Source organism: Astatotilapia calliptera, chromosome 7, assembly GCF_964374335.1.
Source record: "Astatotilapia calliptera chromosome 7, fAstCal68.1, whole genome shotgun sequence".
In the NCBI taxonomy this organism is placed as follows: domain Eukaryota; kingdom Metazoa; phylum Chordata; class Actinopteri; order Cichliformes; family Cichlidae; genus Astatotilapia; species Astatotilapia calliptera.
In genome coordinates, this window is record NC_137428.1 from 32903652 (window position 1) to 32923414 (window position 19763).

Here is a 19763-nt window from a genome sequence, read left to right on the forward strand (position 1 = left end):
CCAGAGATTTTCCTTGTTTGAGGTGACCAAATACTTATTTTCCACCCTAATTTACGAATAAATTCTTTACAAATCCTACCATGTGAATTCATGGATTGTTTTTTCCCCATTCTGTCTCTCACAGTTGAAGTGTACCTCTGGTGCAAATTACTGACCTCTGTCATCATTTTAAGTGGGGAACTTGCACAATCGGTGGCTGACTAAATACTTTTTTGCCCCACTGTATGTATCAGTATCAAAGTCTACAATCGAAACGTGACTATGAGAAAGAAAAGTTCTGAGGAAGAAAAAAAGGATTAATTTGTATCATGATGATGTAGACAAAACTGCACGTCGAAGGACAGAAAAAGTTAATTATTTACAATATACCACAACATCTGGTGGCAGTGTTATTGCATAGTCAGGTATGGTTTCCAGTGGAATTAGGTTACAAATGCTTGTTGTATTTAAAATTATATTATTTGTCCAATAGTTTGTCCAGTAGTTCCTAAACAGTAATCTCAATAACTAATATTTAGCCCCTAAACAGTTAATTCAAATTTTTTAAGTTAAGGTCAAACATGACTCTTCCACTAAGACTCAACATAAAAACTATAATAATACTTAACAACTATAATGTTGTTATTCAAGTTCTTGTGAAGTTATGCACATTTATTTGTTAAGAAGAAATTATCAGATAAACATAGCAAATTGTTTATCACAGACTATGTTGATTCAACGTTACCAAGGACATTTGTTTTGAAACCATTTAAAATTGTTCACAGTCACAAAAAGTAAAAAGTAATGCCTGTCGGCTTCCCAGTCAATTTTCATTTTATTTGTGTACAAAAGATATTGTCCCAAAACTACACTTGCACTCTGATACTCCTGACTAGGGATGGGTACCGGTGTTCTGACATAAACGGTAGTAACCAGACCGAAAAGCAGCGCACATTTCGGTGCTTTATTTCGGTGCTTTATTTCGGTGCTTTTTTTTCCTGAGCTGTGATACACTTTTAGCCAATCATTTTACGTTTCCGAGGATAGTAGGCGGGGCCAGGTACGTACGTTCTGTTAGAGCAGAGCCACAGATTAAAAATGTCCAAGGCGAAGCGGTCAAAAGTCTGGCTGTACTTCACAGCAAAATATGCAAACTCAGCAGCCTGCAACAAGTGCTTTAAGCTGATACTGTGATACTGTCAAAGGAGGTAACACCAAGAATCCGATTAAACAGCTGGCGACGCATAGCATTTTTTTTTAAAGCCCAGAAATGAGACGTATTTGATAGCTTGCTGCGAGACCTCACACGCACGTCGGGTGGGTTGCCAGTTATCGGACCCGGAGCAACATCCCCCAAAAACCCGAAGAATAGAGTCCTGGCCCCTAGCTCTGCCAGTGTAGCAGAAATGATGACGGATGATGATGCAGCAGCAGCAGTTCTTCTCTGCGTGAGTAGCTTCATGTTGTTCGTGTGTAATTTACGTTGAGTAGGCTAACCATGTTATTACATTAATGCATGTAAGGTGAACTAGCAAACATCATCATAGCTACATGCGGCTGTCTTCTTGTTTGATGGCAGATGCTCCCTTCACCCTGGCCAAAAAGGCTAAAATGACCAAAGAAAAAGTGGGAAACAGCTAAACATGAGAGGTTTTGGACAAAGTTTGTCTTTTTTCCATTGTTTAAGCACTGCTTCCAGCCAAGAGTGATGCCATATACAGTGGGGCAAAAAAGTATTTAGTCAGCCACCGATTGTGCAAGTTCCCCCACTTAAAATGATGACAGAGGTCAGTAATTTGCACCAGAGGTACACTTCAACTGTGAGAGACAGAATGTGAAAAAAAAATCCATGAATTCACATGGTAGGATTTGTAAAGAATTTATTCGTAAATCAGGGTGGAAAATAAGTATTTGGTCACCTCAAACAAGGAAAATCTCTGGCTCCCACAGACCTGTAACGTCTTCTGTAAGAAGCTTTTCTGTCCCCCACTCGTTACCTGTTTGAATGGCACCTGTTTGAACTCATCATCTGTATAAAAGACACCTGTCCACAGCCTCAAACAGTCAGACTCCAAACTCCGCCATGGCCAAGACCAAAGAGCTTTCGAAGGACACCAGGAAAAGTATTGTAGACCTGCACCAGACTGGGAAGAGTGAATCTACAATAGGCAAGCAGCTTGGTGTGAAAAAATCAACTGTGGGAGCAATCATCAGAAAATGGAAGACATACAAGACCACTGATAATCTCCCTCGATCTGGGGCTCCACGCAAGATCTCATCCCGTGGGGTCAAAATGATCATGAGAACGGTGAGCAAAGATCCCAGAACCACACGGGGGGACCTGGTGAATGACCTGCAGAGAGCTGGGACCAAAGTAACAAAGGTCACCATCAGTAACACACTACAACGGCAGGGAATCACATCCCGCAGTGCCAGACGTGTTCCGCTGCTGAAGCCAGTGCATGTCCAGGCCCGTCTGAAGTTTGCCAGAGAGCACATGGATGATACAGCAGAGGATTGGGAGAATGTCATGTGGTCAGATGAAACCAAAGTAGAACTTTTTGGTATAAACTCAACTCGTCGTGTTTGGAGGAAGAAGAATACTGAGTTGCATCCCAAGAACACCATACCTACTGTGAAGCATGGGGGTGGAAACATCATGCTATGGGGCTGTTTTTCTGCCAAGGGGACAGGACGACTGATCCGTGTTAAGGACAGAATGAATGGGGCCATGTATCGTGAGATTTTGAGCCAAAACCTCCTTCCATCAGTGAGAACTTTGAAGATGAAACGAGGCTGGGTCTTCCAACATGACAATGATCCAAAACACACCGCCCAGGCAACAAAGGAGTGGCTCCGTAAGAAGCATTTGAAAGTCCTGGAGTGGCCTAGCCAGTCTCCAGAACTCAACCCCATAGAAAATCTGTGGCGGGAGTTGAAAGTCCGTGTTGCTCGGCGACAGCCCCAAAACATCACTGCTCTCGAGAAGATCTGCATGGAGGAATGGGCCAAAATACCAGCTACTGTGTGTGCAAACCTGGTAAAGACCGATAGTAAACGTTTGACCTCTGTTATTGCCAACAAAGGTTATGTTACAAAGTATTGAGTTGTATTTTTGTTATTGACCAAATACTTATTTTCCACCCTGATTTACGAATAAATTCTTTACAAATCCTACCATGTGGATTCATGGATTTTTTTTTTCACATTCTGTCTCTCACAGTTGAAGTGTACCTCTGGTGCAAATTACTGACCTCTGTCATCATTTTAGGTGGGGGAACTTGCACAATCGGTGGCTGACTAAATACTTTTTTGCCCCACTGTATGCCACATAGCTGCAGAAAAGGCACACATTGTTATCTTTTTACAAAAAAAAACAGCTGAACATGAGAGGTTTTTGGACCAATTTTGTGTTCTCCGTTCTTTAAGCACCGGTTCGAGCACCGTTTAAGCACCGGCACCGTTTCAAAAGTACCGATTTGGCACCGGTATCGGATAAAACCTAAACGATACCCATCCCTACTCCTGACCAAGAGTGTAGACGGTGAAGAAATTATCACATGTCAGTATGTCCTTAACCCTCCTGCCATCCTTTAAAAAACTCACACCCATCACCCTAGGGACCATTCTCAGCCACGCCATAAAAAGACCATATATCCATATTTTATTCCACTTTAAATTAGCCAACCTTGTAAAACTACTTCTCCCTGAAATATTCATGTAAAGTTTTAATTATATTTTCGTTGTTTTAACCCTTCAAATCCCAGTGTTATTACATGAGCGCCCTGTGTTATAAGCCCCAAAAACCAAAAAATGAAACTAAATATTTCCACAAAAAACCAGTTGAAGTAATATGTGATTGTCATTATAAGTAGGCCTTTAGATGGACCAAAGATTGGCACCAACATACATTTTGACCTGCCATTATTTTTTTTGCATTTTTTTTGCAATTTAAAAATTAAAACTTCAAGGCCCTGAGTCTTCATTGACATCCAAGAAAAGAAGAAAAAATAAAATCATATGATGATAATTTGGGGTTGAAAAATAGCGTTTATAATGGAAGTCAATGGGCAGAAAATGGTCCCCAGGGTGATGGGTGTGGGGATTTCTGCTGCTCAGCCATTTTAGGCTGATTTAAGGAATTCACACTGGAATATTAACATTGACAGGTAAAAACTATCCTGTGGCAAGTTTGGTTATATTCCACTGAACACAGTGGAAATGGCAGCCATTTAACACATAGCAGTGGCACAAAAAGGTCCCAAGAAGGCAGGAAGGTTAAGATCTGCAGTCATCACTATGCATTTGCTTCTTTTCAGGAATACTGTCTGCAGGTTTCCCAGCATGAACCCGCATGTTCCCGGTATATAACTTGTCCTGGTATGTTCACATGTTAACATGCTCACATAACACATAACATAAAGCTTGCTTGGCATATACTGTTTGAAAGGGCAGCGCCCCTAAAAGTGACTAGACACTCATCCACTGAGACATTTGGACTTGCCTTAAAGATAAGTGGCAGTCACTTCACTCACTTGTCCCAAAACTCTCCGATTACCTTAGTTTGTCTTGTTGATGATGGCCTGGTTTTGTATGATGTGTGAAATTTATGGAGTGACACGGTGGCCTAATGAATTGTCCGACCAGACTCCGCATCCCATAAACTGCTGGTAGATTCATTTCTGGATCTGTACACAACACACTCAAAATCAAGACTGATGTATGCGTTGATGTCTTTCTGGGTTACCTCCTTTCCCCTCCAAGTTGGTATTGTTCACCACTGTGGTTTCAGTGCATTAAGTCTGTTCAAGTTCAAGTTCAAATCAGGATTTGATGTAATCAATCTGGAATACGATACAATTTGTATGTCCTCTGGTCATCATTTGGATGACCTTTTCAGATGAAAGCCTTCCTTGATCGTTAGACAGGGATAAATTCCCATTCTTTGATTTAAATGTAACAGTGGTTTTAACATGGCCATCCTCTTCATCACTTGATTGCTCCTCATCCGTCATTTCTTGGTCTGGATTATATTCTGGGTCATCTTCAGCTTCTGACACTTGCAAGTCCAACCAATCCTCACTGCCAGTTTCCTGGGCTGTCTTTATTCATCATCATGTGTTGATCAAATATTCAAAAGCCTCACTTAGGGTATATCGAGCTGTCATTGTGCTACCACACAATGACCTGTATGCAAGAGCTCAAAAAAGCACTATAGACCAATACTACAAAAAAAGTTTAATGTTACTGAGACAATGTTGCAATTTTATGTGAGAACTACCACCATAGGTGCTGTTCGGGTGGGAGAATGGCTCTGCTGGGCAAAGGTTCCCATTGTGGTTGCCAGGGTACCCAAGGCATATGTGTGTTTGTGCATGTGTCTGTCTGACAAATGAGGATTTATGTGAGAACTTTTTTTTTTGCACTAATTGTTGTCCTCCACATTCATTTTTAATAACCAGATCCTTTTTGACCAGGAACACAGAGTGTACAAAGATGAAAGGTAAAAGGTGAAATAAAATCACAAAATTGGATGTAAAGGAATACAGTTGATTATGTGTTGAAATGCTCTTTGAAAAGTGTAAATAATTTGATCACATTGACATAAGATTCCACCAGTTTGTGCACAGAGATAAAACTTAAACCAGTTAAATTTGACTGGAACACAACGTCAGAATATAAATCCACTTTTGTGGTGTACAGTACAAATATGCTTGCCCAATATAGACTTTAATTTCAAACACTAAACTCTAAATGCTTAGAAACTCAAAAAGATTCTAATCTTTCACATTGTAACATTACTCAAGCCATATGAGAGATCCATTGTGTGTCTTTTTCTCTACTTCATGTGATGTAAAACCACAATAATTTCCAGGTCAAGTGAGGAGCAAGGTATGAAGAAAATAAGACCCATTATACTTTTAGAATTACATATGCATGCATTATAAATATGCATTTCTTTTGTAGTTTTTGGTACCTTTCCAGATAAATTAGTTTATCAGCACAGATATATTAAATGAAAAAGCAATAGTGTCCCTAGATGGTCTACTGATTTAAATGTTACTCAAGTGTGATGTTTTCTAGTGCTCATCTTTGGAAAAACTTGAATACTGTATTATTGTTATTATTGTTCTGTATTGTTGTTGAGTCTTTGCCGTATAATATAAAGCACCTTGAGGCAAATGTTGTTGTTATGTGGTGCTATATAAATAACTCTGAATTGAACTGAATTGAATTGGAAGAATGTGGAAATGTTATCATTTTATGGATGTCAAACCTGTAAGATCTTCTTTTCTCTGTGTGTCCAAAGGGACGTTTTGGTGTAGCACATAGTTTACTAGCCTCAATATGTTCCTCTACAGGTTTGTGTGTGATAGACAGAATACAGCAATAATGCAGACCCAGTAACATTAAACCATAAAGGAGAGAGCAACAGTAAAGAGAAACAAATACACAGATTTATGGTTTGTGGTTCTTCCATCTTACTGTCCTGCCTATTAGTTAGCACCGACAGGCTGATCATGTTGTACAGGGCACTTGCCTCTCCATAGAAAAAAAAAACGTGTCTGACAAAGACCATCTGGCATCTTATCAGCATTCAGAGCAACTCCTAGACCCCCAGGACAAAGCCTGACTATCAAGTAATTCTGAGTGACATAAAAAATTACAAAAAAATGCTAAATACTTTAGCAAATAAGAGCAGAACATTTCAAAAGCCTTAGCAGCTCTAATTTGTGTCTTATTTTTAGTAGAGGTGCAAAATTACAATTTCTAAATTTCCCTGCTATAGAAAAGAACAAGCAATTTCAATGGATAATACCCAAGACTGCACTGAGACTAAAGGTTGGAGGATGAGAAACCATTATCTGCCTCTTGCAGCAGATTATCTGCTCATATGATCTCGATGTTTATGTATCTATTTACTCTAGATGTATTCCTCTTTAGCTTCACTTACGAACCTCCTCTGTTCACTTCCATTCTTAACATTTTCCTCCATGATTTAAAAATAAATTTAAAAATAAATTGCATAGCAACAATAATGACTAATGGTAGTTGTGGTCTTTGACTTCTGTTCAGAGAGGTGTACTGTTTTCCCTCCTTGTAAATCTCACATTTGATGATGGACCACAGGTTCTCAATGGGGTTCAGATCAGGTGAACAAGGAGGCCATGTCATTAGTTTTTCTTCTTTTATACCCTTTCTTGCCAGCCACGCTGTGGAGTACTTGGACGCGTGTGATGGAGCATTGTCCTGCATGAAAACCATGTTTTTCTTGAAGGATGCAGACTTCTTCCTGTACCACTGCTTGAAGAAGGTGTCTTCCAGAAACTGGCAGTAGGACTGGGAGTTGAGCTTGACTCCATCCTCAACCCGAAAAAGGCCTCACAAGCTCATCTTTGATGATACCAGCCCAAACCAGTACTCCACCTCCACCTTGCTGGCGTCTGAGTCGGACTGGAGCTCTCTGCCCTTTACCAATCCAGCCACGGGCCCATCCATCTGGCCCATCAAGACTCACTCTCATTTCATCAGTCCATAAAACCTTAGAAAAATCAGTCTTGAGATATTTCTTGGCCCAGTCTTGACGTTTCAGCTTGTGTGTCTTGTTCAGTGGTGGTCGTCTTTCAGCCTTTCTTACCTTGGCCATGTCTCTGAGTATTGCACACCTTGTGCTTTTGGGCACTCCAGTGATGTTGCAGCTCTGAAATATGGCCAAACTGGTGGCAAGTGGCATCTTGGCAGCTGCACGCTTGACTTTTCTCAGTTCATGGGCAGTTATTTGGCGCCTTGGTTTTTCCACACGCTTCTTGCGACCCTGTTGACTATTTTGAATGAAACGCTTGATTGTTCGATGATCACGCTTCAGAAGCTTTGCAATTTTGAGACTGCTGCATCCCTCTGCAAGATATCTCACTATTTTTGACTTTTCTGAGCCTGTCAAGTCCTTCTTTTGACCCATTTTGCCAAAGGAAAGGACGTTGCCTAATAATTATGCACACCTGATATAGGGTGTTGATGTCATTAGACCACACCCCTTCTCATTACAGAGATGCACATCACCTAATATGCTTAATTGGTAGTAGGCTTTCAAGCCTATACAGCTTGGAGTAAGACAACATGCATGAAGAGGATGATGTCGACAAAATACTCATTTGCCTAATAATTCTGCACTCCCTGTATAGTCAGCAGTCCCACAAACAAGCACTAGACGGGCAGAAAATGAACAGAAAATTTCATCTGATGGCAGCATGTTTCCCTCATTATACAGTGCTATCTCTTAGGGAACATCTAAAATCATTTTGCAAACAGTGATACTGTTAGGATAAAAGTTTGTTTAGTGCTTCTTTCCAAATCTCCATCTGTTTTTTCTTTCTAATCATATATTTGCAGTTGGTCTCAAATTTGTAATGACAGGTAAATATGCATTGCCTTTCCTACCCCTATGCTGATTTGATGTTCACATGAAAAGAATTTTAGAATCTTAGCATGTGTTCAGATAACCAGATTGAAAGTGTATTAAAATCAAGAAAACCCCAGTTCAATTAGACCTACTGCTAGAGAGGATGTTGCAAGAAAGTCATTAAAGCACAATCAGTGGTATCCTCCGTGTGTCCTTTTCACACAGACAGGTTAATGGTGTTCAGAGGGAGACTTTAGCATTAGACTCCTCGTTAACAGCTGACCTACACTGATCTGTCTGGAGTGTGAGTGAAGTTGACGAGGCAGTGAAATTCAGAGATGTTTTAATGATTCCTTCAATACTGTGTTGAACATTTGCTGAATCTGAGCCAATCTGAGTTTGATTAGTAATCTTAAGGATTTATCAGGCTTTAGAAAACCTTACTTGAGGCCAAATATATGATCACAGATGTATGTTGATTTTTTCTGTCCTGACTTACTTTTCCTTCTTCTCATTATTAACTGACAGTTAAAGGTAGTTTTATTTTTCTGTAATGATGACGTTATAAAATAGTTATAAAGTTGAGAAAAAATATAACTTTAAATTTTCTAAACTATTTTTTTATTAAAAGAGAAGCATAAAAACACAGTACTGACAGTTGTTACTGCGTTACCAACATCATAAACATAACACAAACGTGTGTGTGCGAAGGACAGAGAGGATGAGAGATGGTTACAAAATTAAAATGAGAGGGCTTACATCTTCCAGTTTCATGTGGAAGGTAATATCATTTTACTTAAGTTACATTTAAAATTTGAAAAAGTTTGGTCCCGCCTTCACTGTTGTGATTGGTGTGGGGGTAGGGACAGGCTTAGGGCGTCGGGGGGTTCCCCGGAGGCATCTTCCTTAGTGGGCTCAACCCAGGGTAGCGGTCATGTCCGGTTAGGGGCTCTGTTGGCTCTCAGGTGACTGTTTCCTCAGGGCTGCGTGCAGCGGGGCTAGGGGAGGGTCTGTGCTGACGGACGTGGGTTACTGACCTGGTAGCCTGGCTGCCCCTGGGTGGGTCCGGGATGGGCGTGAGGTTCTGGGGGCGCTCCATCTCTGGGCTGGGGCCCGGGCCGGGCCTCGGGGGCTTGGGTCCTGGTTGGTGTGTTGCCGGGGTTGTGGGCGGGTGGGTGTATGGGGGCCCAGCCCTGGAGCAGGGTGCCGCCGGTGCATCGAGCCACCTGGGGGGCTCTTCAACTGGTGGGGGAGATTGTCACATCTTGCCAGTAGCTTTCCTCTCTTCAGGAGCTCTCTCTGCAGGAGGGGGAGATACAGGAAAGGTGGAGGAAGATCTCAGCCTGGGTGTTTTTTGTCTTATGTAGTCTTTAAGATGAGTGGATGGTGGGGTGGGTGCAGTTTTCTCTGTGGTGGGGTTGGGTGAAATGTCCCGGGCTCTGTGGGGCCGGGAGGCGCTGCTGCACTGGGCCCCGGTCTGGATGGGCCTGGGCCCCCTTTCCCTGGCAGGTCGCGGAGTATGGGGGTGCCTACTGGGGTCAGCGGGGGAGCTGGCCCCAGGGAGGGGTCACTTGCCCCTCCCTTCCTTCCCTCCCCATCTCCAGCTGCCTCCCTCTTCCCGCTCCACCACAACCACCCACACATGCAGGACCTTGGAGTAGGGGTATGTCACCAGGGTGCAGAGGAGGCTACCCCCCCTGTCCCCCTCTAGCTGCCTCTGCCTCAATTTTATCCCACAACTTAGACATTCACATTACTCACACTCTCATTACACATACATATGGGATCTTGGGGGTGGGCACAATACACGGAATCCAAAGTACCATCAGGGTGTACACCTCACCCCTGGCGTCGTTGCCCACCTCTCAATTTTAAATACACGTAGACATTGAGGGCTAGCAGGAGGGACTATGCGCTTACCTGCTGCTCTCTGGCAGGTAGCTCCAAGCCCTCCTGGGTTTTAAATGCACCTTAGAACACACATGCATCAACACTACAATGAGCGGGTGGAGGGAGGTTTGGAGCCTTCTCTCACCCCCATTCTCTGCGGCCTGCTAGAGCGGTTGCAGTTTCCCCCTCCAGGGGCAAGGGTACCTAGACCCAGTTTGTAGAGTACACTTGGGGAGTGTGATCGTGTGTACAGCGTCTCTTTATGTCGGTCTCCACGTTGGTTGAGTGTGGAGTAAGTGCATATGAGAGCATGAGGGTGGGAATGGATGTTTGTATCTGTGTGTGCCTGTATGTCTGTGTCTATATGTCAGGTTGGGTGTCAGGCGCCACCTCTCTGGGGACATCTCAGGCCCTCCAAGGTTTGGAGGCCTATCTCCCCCCACCACCACTTCCCTGCCAGTGGCGGACTCCCTCAGGTGTCGGTGTGTTGGTGGTTCTTTGTGTCCGGGGATGGGCGTCCAGGTACACACCGGCTCACTCCTTGGAGGCCGCTTATCGGGGCCTGGAGCCTGGGGCTCGCTCGGGCCACTTCGGAGGTGGGGTGCCCCCGGCCTCTCGGCCTGGGGCTCGGTCACTCAGGCGCAGCTGGCTGCCGGCGGAGCTCACGGGCGCGTCACTGCAACTCCCCCTGGCTTCTGCTCCGCGGCTGCTGAGTGAGCCCTCATCTGGGACTCTCCTCAGCTCTTTCTGGGACAGTGGCGCGGCTGCCCCTCTGTTGGTCTTCCTTGGTCTCTTGTGTTCTGATCTCCTCCATACCTGCTTCATGCCCTGGAGGACGGGGCTATGCCCCCCCCACACCCTCTAGCAGATGTTGTGTTGATCTTATGTGCTGCACAATAATGTTTAATATTTAGTATTTACTGTCATATTCCCATATATCATTGTGATGTTGTTTATTCTATTACTCTTGTTCTCTTCTGCTTGTTTTCTTTTTTCTTTCTCAGCAGGTGATCCAGGTGATTGATATATGTTTTTTTTTTCTGCCCGTTCTGTTGGTTTTTGTCTTTTGCCCTTCTCCCCCGTCCCTCTTCTCAGCTGTTTTTCTTTCCCTCTTTCTTTCTCCCCTTCTTTCCCCCAGTCAAGTCTGTCCCGTATTCAGTAAGTGAAAATAAAATAAACAATAAAAGGTGAATCAAATGGACCATTACGGCAAGGCTGGGATGGTCAATTTGGTAAAGTAAATCCGTTGGGCATCTTTCTTTGCCTTTAGACAACAATTCTGATGGCAAAAGAGCCAAACGGGACAGGCAAAAAAAAAAAAGAAAAAAGAAAAAAAGTTGCATTTAAAATAGTAAAGCCATAACCTTTAGACCACAAGGAAGGGATATAACATGATTGTACACTTCATTAAGACAGGTGCTATGGTGTCACAGTTCTCAGTGCGTATGGCAGATCAGAGATGAAAAGAGCGAAACAAGAGATGAAATCTACCAGAGTCTACTTTGATCAGGGAGCACAAATGTTCTGCAGCATGGCAGCCACTCGCCTCACCCACCCTTAATCTCTGCTGTGCATGGGAGGGAAAGCAAGGTAGTGCTTGCATTTATGTTGTGTTGAGTGACATGCAAGTTAAAGACATACAAGATTTTTGTCAAAATGTTTTGTCAAAGAGGAAGCAGGTCAGAGGCAAAAACATCACACTCAATGATTTTGAAGATTAGACATTTTGACAGTTAGGAGGCTTAATATAGTCAGCTCTATGGAGCATTTTATGTTTTCTTTTCATAGCGGATAGCTTTATTGTTTTGGTTTAGTTTAATCTCTCTTACCAACTTTTGTTTTTACAGCAAGCGACTGTTTTAAATAAAGAAAGAAAGAAAAAAGCACCTCACAGTATAAGCTACCTGATGAGCACCAAATGAATTCTTAAAAAAATGTCATAAGGTGACAATATGCCAGTGATGTGTTTGCAGCTTGTTTTACTGCTTTGAAGCATGGAAGAAGCAAAGCAATAGTCCACAGTTAATGGACAATAGTCCATAATCAAATAATGACTTTGATGATGTTTTTTACATCAGGTGGGGTGGAATTCGTTACCCTGGTGATCTCAAAAATGAATAGCTTGAATAGCACAAATATTAATCAAAACCATGAACTTTAAATAGCAGGAGGGTTTTCGATTGAAATATTGCTACTACATATGTTATTTCAAGAATGAGTACATTCAGGAGCAATATGAGTTCTAGGACTTAATAACTGTAATGACAAACTCAAACAGTCACATAAACAAAATGATAGGTTACCACTTTTGGTTAGTCGCTGGGAAATGACATTACTGCATTTAACTATTTTGAAGGGAAATTAGCTTTATTATGGAAAATAAAATCAGAATAATTAAGATTAACCATTAAACCACTGCAAAGTGACACAGTCTGAGAGAGTTAGCTAAATTGTTGACTTTCTGTAGATATTAGTGCAGAATTATTTATTTATTTCACATTTTAATTAATTATTGACACATTTAAATAATTATTTAATGGTGTATTTAATTAATTAATTTTGGCACTATTGACTCCTTCGGGTCTCACCATGAAATAATTTTATTTATCAACCTCACCCATCAAACCCAGGGGGCGGGGTTAATGCTGATTGAGTCAAAACCATTGCTTTGGCTTTGGTTTGTGTGTCACCAAATACAATTTTAATATTTTTTAGCCGAGAATGTAGTGGTTTAATCTTCTGAGATCTGGTCGGTTTGTCAAGATAGAGCCTCTTTGCAAAAGTACTTCGATGATTTCGGAGATGTCTGCCCAGCCCAGTCTAACGGCGTGGGATAGACACGCCAGAGGTGGGACCAAGTCATTGTTTTGCAAGTCTCAAGTAAGTCTCAAGTCTTTATCCTCAAGTCTCAAGTCAAGTCTCAAGTAATGTCAGGCAAGTCAGAGTCGAGTCTCAAGTCACTGGTGTAAAAGTCCGAGTAAAGTCACAAGTCTGAAATTTTGAATTTCAAGTCCTTTCGAGTCTTTAAAAAAAAAAAAAAACGAAAAAATAATGTTGCAGTTATGCTAAATGTAAATATTAGACCATGTAATTTTTAAATCTGTGTTTTTCTCAACACATGACAAAATAGTGAACTTAGAAAATATACACAAATTGTGAAATTGCACCTCTTTAAAATGCAGCTCAATTAAACCTAGCTCCAAGAATAATTTTCACCGACAGTGCTGAGATAAGCTGCATGTTATTCTTGGATGCAGTTTGGCACGACATAGTAACTTCAGGTCACTGCAACAAGCCCAGGTACAGTTTACCGACGGATGGGTACAGGACCTTGAAATGCACCGTGTAGAACGAAAGACCATCGTACGTATCATAAGTTTACCAGTCTCACAAATCGTCTTCATAAATACACAATCGTTAACCGTTTATTAATAGGACCTTTAAGCTCAACGGTAATTAATTAGCAGTGGAAATAATTTCTGGTACGCGTTACAGAAATGTAGCAGTGACAATAATATTGTATGCTGTAATCGTACTGGGCAATTAGTGATACAAAAAACCTGTTTTATCCTGTGAATAAAAGTATGTGTTTTTGTCAATGTACCATAATAACAGAAGCGAAACGCAATATTGTGTCAGGACAATTCACTATTTATGCACAATAAATAAAGGAGCATAGCGCGACAATTTCTGTTCAGCGCCAGACTTGCTTGTAACCTATATCACCAATTATGTTATGAAAATGACGCATTAACTACAACAGAAGATTTGCCTTTGTGTAAATGCTTGGAGCAGACTAACCTGTGAGCTGGAGTGTTCTGGGACGTTATATTTGGTCTTTGAATGGCTGCAATCCAGGCCACCCGTCGCGTCTTTGTTACTTCGGAAACATGGCTCGAACAATTTCTCTTCAACGACGTAATCCGATAACAGCCGATCTCTTTACCCGTCGGCTTCCCGTGGCTGTCATGCGACCGGCTATTGCAGTTAATAATACAACAGCTTCTTGCCATTTTTGTGTTTCTTTTTTATCGCTGTGATTTCAATTGAAAGCCTGCGTACGCTAGTACCTCTTGCCACGAGTTCCCAGAATCCTTTGCGGTTTTACCCCTGAATGACGTCACATTTTCAATCTCTATATAATATGCATGTTAAATTTTATATTTGGGGTGAAATATCAAGTCTTTTCAAGTAAACCGGTTCAAGTCCAATTCAAGTCCCAGGTCATTGGTGTAAAAGTCCAAGTCAAGTCACAAGTCTTAGAACATTTTTTCAAGTCAAGTCTAAAGTCATAAAATTAATGACTCGAGTCTGACTCGAGTCCAAGTCATGTGACTCGAGTCCACACCTCTGAGACACGCTTACCTTGCAAGCAATCGAGCTGTTATTACTGCCGACAAAGCGCAGGCCCCGGTACTCAGCTGTAATAACCCCTGCTGTACACTGACTTCATTTACTGAGGTTTAGTGATGTGCGGATCGATCCTGAAATATCGATTCCTCCGATACCAGTCATTTATGTTCTAGAATCGATTCTCACCTTAAAATATCGATATTTTTAGTAATTTAGGGTTAATTTGTAGTTTATCATTAACAGCAACACAGTGGAAAGAAACTATAACATTCGGATTGTCACACAGGGTGCCCTCTGACCCCGGAAGGACACACCGTTGCAGCGAGAGGGCGTCACCCGTCACTATGGAAACATAAACAAAACATAACTGTAAAAACAGAACCCTGAACAGCCCTGACCCGCTACACTATGATATAAATAGGAAGGTCCTATTAACATGTTTAGTTTTAAAGGACACCATTCTGCCTTTAGTCTCATTCATGAGCAATATTAGTTTTCTTCTAACGTCCAGAAGTCTGCACGATGTGTTTCACAGTTTCTAACAAGCCTTTGACAGTTAAACATAACATGACCGAAACAGCAAAAAACAAAAAAACCAAAAAAAAAGAAAAAACACAAATTGTATGTCAACCTCATTTATTTTTAGTTAAGTAAACTCTAAAAATTCTAACAGATCGCTGGTGCTTAGAATACAGTTGAATAACTATTAAAAAACAGATGATGCAATATTTCTGTCCAGGTTGCAGTCTTCATGATGAACAAGCTGTTGCAAACTCTGCTCCGCTCGGTGGAAATGCGCCTTCTTTTTCCTCGTTGTGTAAAAACATTTTAAAAGCCAGTTTAATTTCAAAATTCACTGTTAAAAAATCCAAAACACACCAGATAAAGAAAAGCGAATGGTTCAGTCTAACACATGTGCCAGTGAACCATTAAACTTCAGTAAAACTATGCAGTTATGAGACGTAACTGTAACCTCAGGCAAACCGATTCGCTCAGTTGTAAATAAAACAGCAAAGTAAACGCGATCCGACAGACAAAACCTGAGTGAATTAAGTCCAGCGTTTAACCACTGAGAGCTAAAACTCAGGTGAGGTTTCAAAGCTGTGTGCCGGTGACTGGACATCAGCCGCTGATAAAGTGGGTTCACCTATAAAGTGCTCTGTAGGGAAACAAGCTCCAGCAGCTCTGCGCTCGAAAAAAAACAACAAAAACAAAATTATATTTACTTATATTGTGCAGAAAGATTGTGTCATATCGAGTACCGGCTACCCAGTTAAATTGTGACTATCACCAGGTAATGTGAGCGTGTTTCTTGAATTAGCAGCAGGTGTTAAACAGCTGACAGGTGAGGAGGAGGATGCATGCAGGTAAACTGAGGGCCTGTTGAGCTGATCGCTGGTGTCGTGAGAAAAATGTCAGCTCGTTCTTTATGTTACAGAAGCACAGAGACACAAGACCAGGCAGAAAGAGACGATCGTTCGGTGAAAATGAGAATCTGCGAATGCAACATGTGGAATACGGAGAGTGGAATATGTAAGCTAACTGGTTGTAAAGCTAGTGACATCTCTGAAAACATCTGAGCACTTTTGGAAACATGTTCTATGTTGACAACCTGACCAGACATACGAAGATTACGTCGCGAAGTTTGCAGCTAAAACACTAATAAAAGTGTAGTTAGTGACAAAAAAACTGAGTATTTTAAAACTTTACACCACCACTATTGCTGCCTGTGATTTGAAATGCATTCTGGGATACCCGGCTGCCCCAAGTCCACACAAGCAATCGATTATCTAGCATCGACCTGTCTTGACTTACTTTGTATGGCAACCAATCAAATGTTAGAGAAGCTGCAGTGGCAGCGTTAACCCCGCCCCCTTAGTTTGATGGGTGAGGCTGACAGATAAAATGATTTCAAGGTGAGACATGAAGGGGACAATAGTACCAAAATGAATTAAATAAATAAATCATTAAATAATTAATTTAATCTGTCAATAATTATTTAAATTTGTTATTAATTAATTAAATATGTCAATAATAAATTAAATGTGTCAATAATTAACCCTTTAAGACCTACCATAGAACCAAGTCCGCCAGAGCTTATATTATATTTTTACATGTTGTAGTGCCATTTTTGATAGCATTTCAAGTTGATATACATCAATACAACCATTATAGCCCAAATTTTAATAGTATGCATTAAGTGCATAGTAAACTTTCTGCAATTACCTTACCTGGATGAATGAGCATGCAGAAGCGAGACACCGTGTGTCTCTGTGAAATATAAAGTTGTGGCTAACTGTACCACCATGTATAATGTATTTCAGTTTTTGAGTGAACTCTTTGCCTCAGTTGATCAAAGGTTTTTCACAAATCACATACTAATATACTCTGCATTTCTTCCTTGTGTTTTATTGCCATAGTGGTGGTTTGTGCTGTTGCTTCACACCAAGAAGTTACTGGGCTTGAATCTACCTTTATGTGTGGAGTACATTATCCCTGTCCCTGGTGGTGTGCATCAAAGAAACCTCTCATAGTCCAAAGACATGCATGTTATGTTAAACTGTAGGTATGAACGTGAATGGCGGCCTTTATATGTTAGCTCTGTGATAGACTAATACAAGCCTGTGCAGGATGTACCTTTCCTCTATTTCACGCCGTCACCTGGAGAATAGATTTTTGCTGGACAAAAGTGGCTATTAACCCCTCTTTCCACCATTCCTCTCGCTCAACATTTTGTTTCAATGAAAGGGAAAAGGATGAGAGGAATGGAATGGCAGCCTGTCTCTTTGTGAAAGACTTCTTTTTCTCAGTGATGGCAAGAAAATGCTGGCCTTGAAGAACAACATGTCTTGTGTTTATTAAAAATCTGTTTGAAAGCAATTCCATTAAGAAAAGTTTGACCACATGACATTAATCTTTTTAAATGAAAAGTATATTTAGAAAACCCATTCTCTCACAGTCTGTTTTCTAAAACCTAAAAGAGGAATTATGGATTGGATCAACTGGTCCCTAAATGCAATTGACACCCCTTTCTCAACGAGAAGTTTGGGCTTGGGTGAGCCTGAGTGCTGAAGATATCTACCTATTCGGAACCATGGTAACAGAGTTCTGGCTGATCGGAGCTGGCTTGGCCCTGACTTATCGAAGAATTAAGAAAGCGGAATCGGCTGTTCAAACCTCCACAAGGCTGCCCGCTGGGATTGGAACGATGAGAGAGGCGTGAGTTTCTCAAAATGGGGTCATTGAGTCAGCACGGATAAGATCTTGGAGAGGCTACGGCTGCTGTGAATACTCAGAATAAGATCTCTGACTGCAGACTGGATACATCTCGGAAGGGCTAGCTCGGAATAACATCTCTGGGCGCAAAATTGGATGACATCTCGGGGAGGCACACTGCCGTGAGTTCTCAGAAGTTGGCTCCTTGAGCACAAAAAATGACAACATCACAGAACGCAAGTATGGCGAAGCTCGCGGCTCTCCAACGGGAGAGTGAGAGACCAGTGTTGGACTGTAGAACTGCTTTGAAATTCATATGAGCTGTTCGCACTACAGTAAAAAATACCATCCCTTCATGCGGATACCCTCTCGGCGCCAGCTGCAAGGCCGGAGCTGAACAAAACACCCTGATAACGACTGTGTTTAGTCTGTTCCTTCCCATTTCATGCAAGGCCACCAGGGTTGGCTGGAAGACTGTTTACTTAGCCTGGCAGGGCGAAGGACACTGTCTCAGCTGAACTATGGACACGCACAAACATACATATACTGATACTGATAAGCACTCACCGACGCATCACCCTCCCTACCCTGGATCCAACGCCACCGCCAACGCTTACCTCCCCTTTGATGTGGACATCAGGTCAGTTGGAGGCGCAGTCGAAAGATTGCAGCGGTCCCAGATCAGATGTACACACTGGACTTTATTCCCATGTTGCTTGTCTGTGTTTATTGTGCTATGGTGTGTTGATATCTGTGCATTCCTGTATTATCCTTTTGTGTTACACATTTCAATGTTTTTTTCCTCGCTACCTAGCCTGACCTGTCTCCCCAATGTGATGTTTGTGTATTGTATGTACGGTCGGCAAGGTCTGTCATCTCGAGAGATGCAGCAAAGACCTGCAGCAAAGACCTGCAACTGACAAATAAAGGCTATCTCTCATCTCATCAGCTCAAGATAAAGGAGACGAAAAAGCAGTTTCTCACCTCAAAGCTCCAGGTAGATAAGGCTTACACTCCAGAGATGAAAAGCACATTCAAATATCCTTCAGGCCTTCCAAATCATGGTTACTATTTGAACTGGTGACAAACCCATGCCCAGGTACTCCAGTGGGCAGGTGGTATGTGTCAAAGTAACTGTCGTGAATCAATGTGATTTCCAGAATTAAGGGATTGCCATCAGACTCTAAAAGTCAGGTTTTTGATAGTGATCTGGCTATTCAACACTTAAATCTCAAAAACCAGTTACAGGGATGTCACTGAACAAAAGATAAATGACACTGAGTCTGTCTTTAAAAAACATTATTGCTGACCTCAGGAGAGTTGATTAGGACATTTTAAATATGTACAATCTTGATTTTTAGGAACTGCCTTTTTCAGCTAAGAAACATCTCCAAACTGCGAAATTTGCTGTCTAAGTCTGAGTTAGAAATGGTTATTCATGCTTTTATTACTTCTCGCTTAGATTATTGTAACAGCCTTTTTCTTTGTTTGAGCAAAAGGAATCTAGACCGTCTCCAGTTAGTCCAGAATGCTGCTGCAAGGCTTTTAACTAAGACACGAAAACGAGAGCACATTACACCAGTGTTATGTTCATTACACTGGCTTCCAGTGCATTTCAGAATTCATTTTAAAATCTTGGTACTGACTTTTAAAGCTTTGAATTGTGATGCCCCTGCTTACATTTCTGATCTTTTAGAACCCCACGCTCCCTTTCGCAGCCTGAGATCTTCTAATCAAAGGCTGTTGGTAGTCCCTCGAACATATTTTAAAACCAGAGGTGATAGATCTTTTAGAGCGGTGGCCCCCAGGTTGTAGAATGCTCTCCCTCCATCATTACTTTGCCTTGATTGTATTTATTCTTTTAAAAAGCAACTTAAGACTCATTTATTTAGATTGGCTTTTAATTAGATTTGTGCTGTGTGTT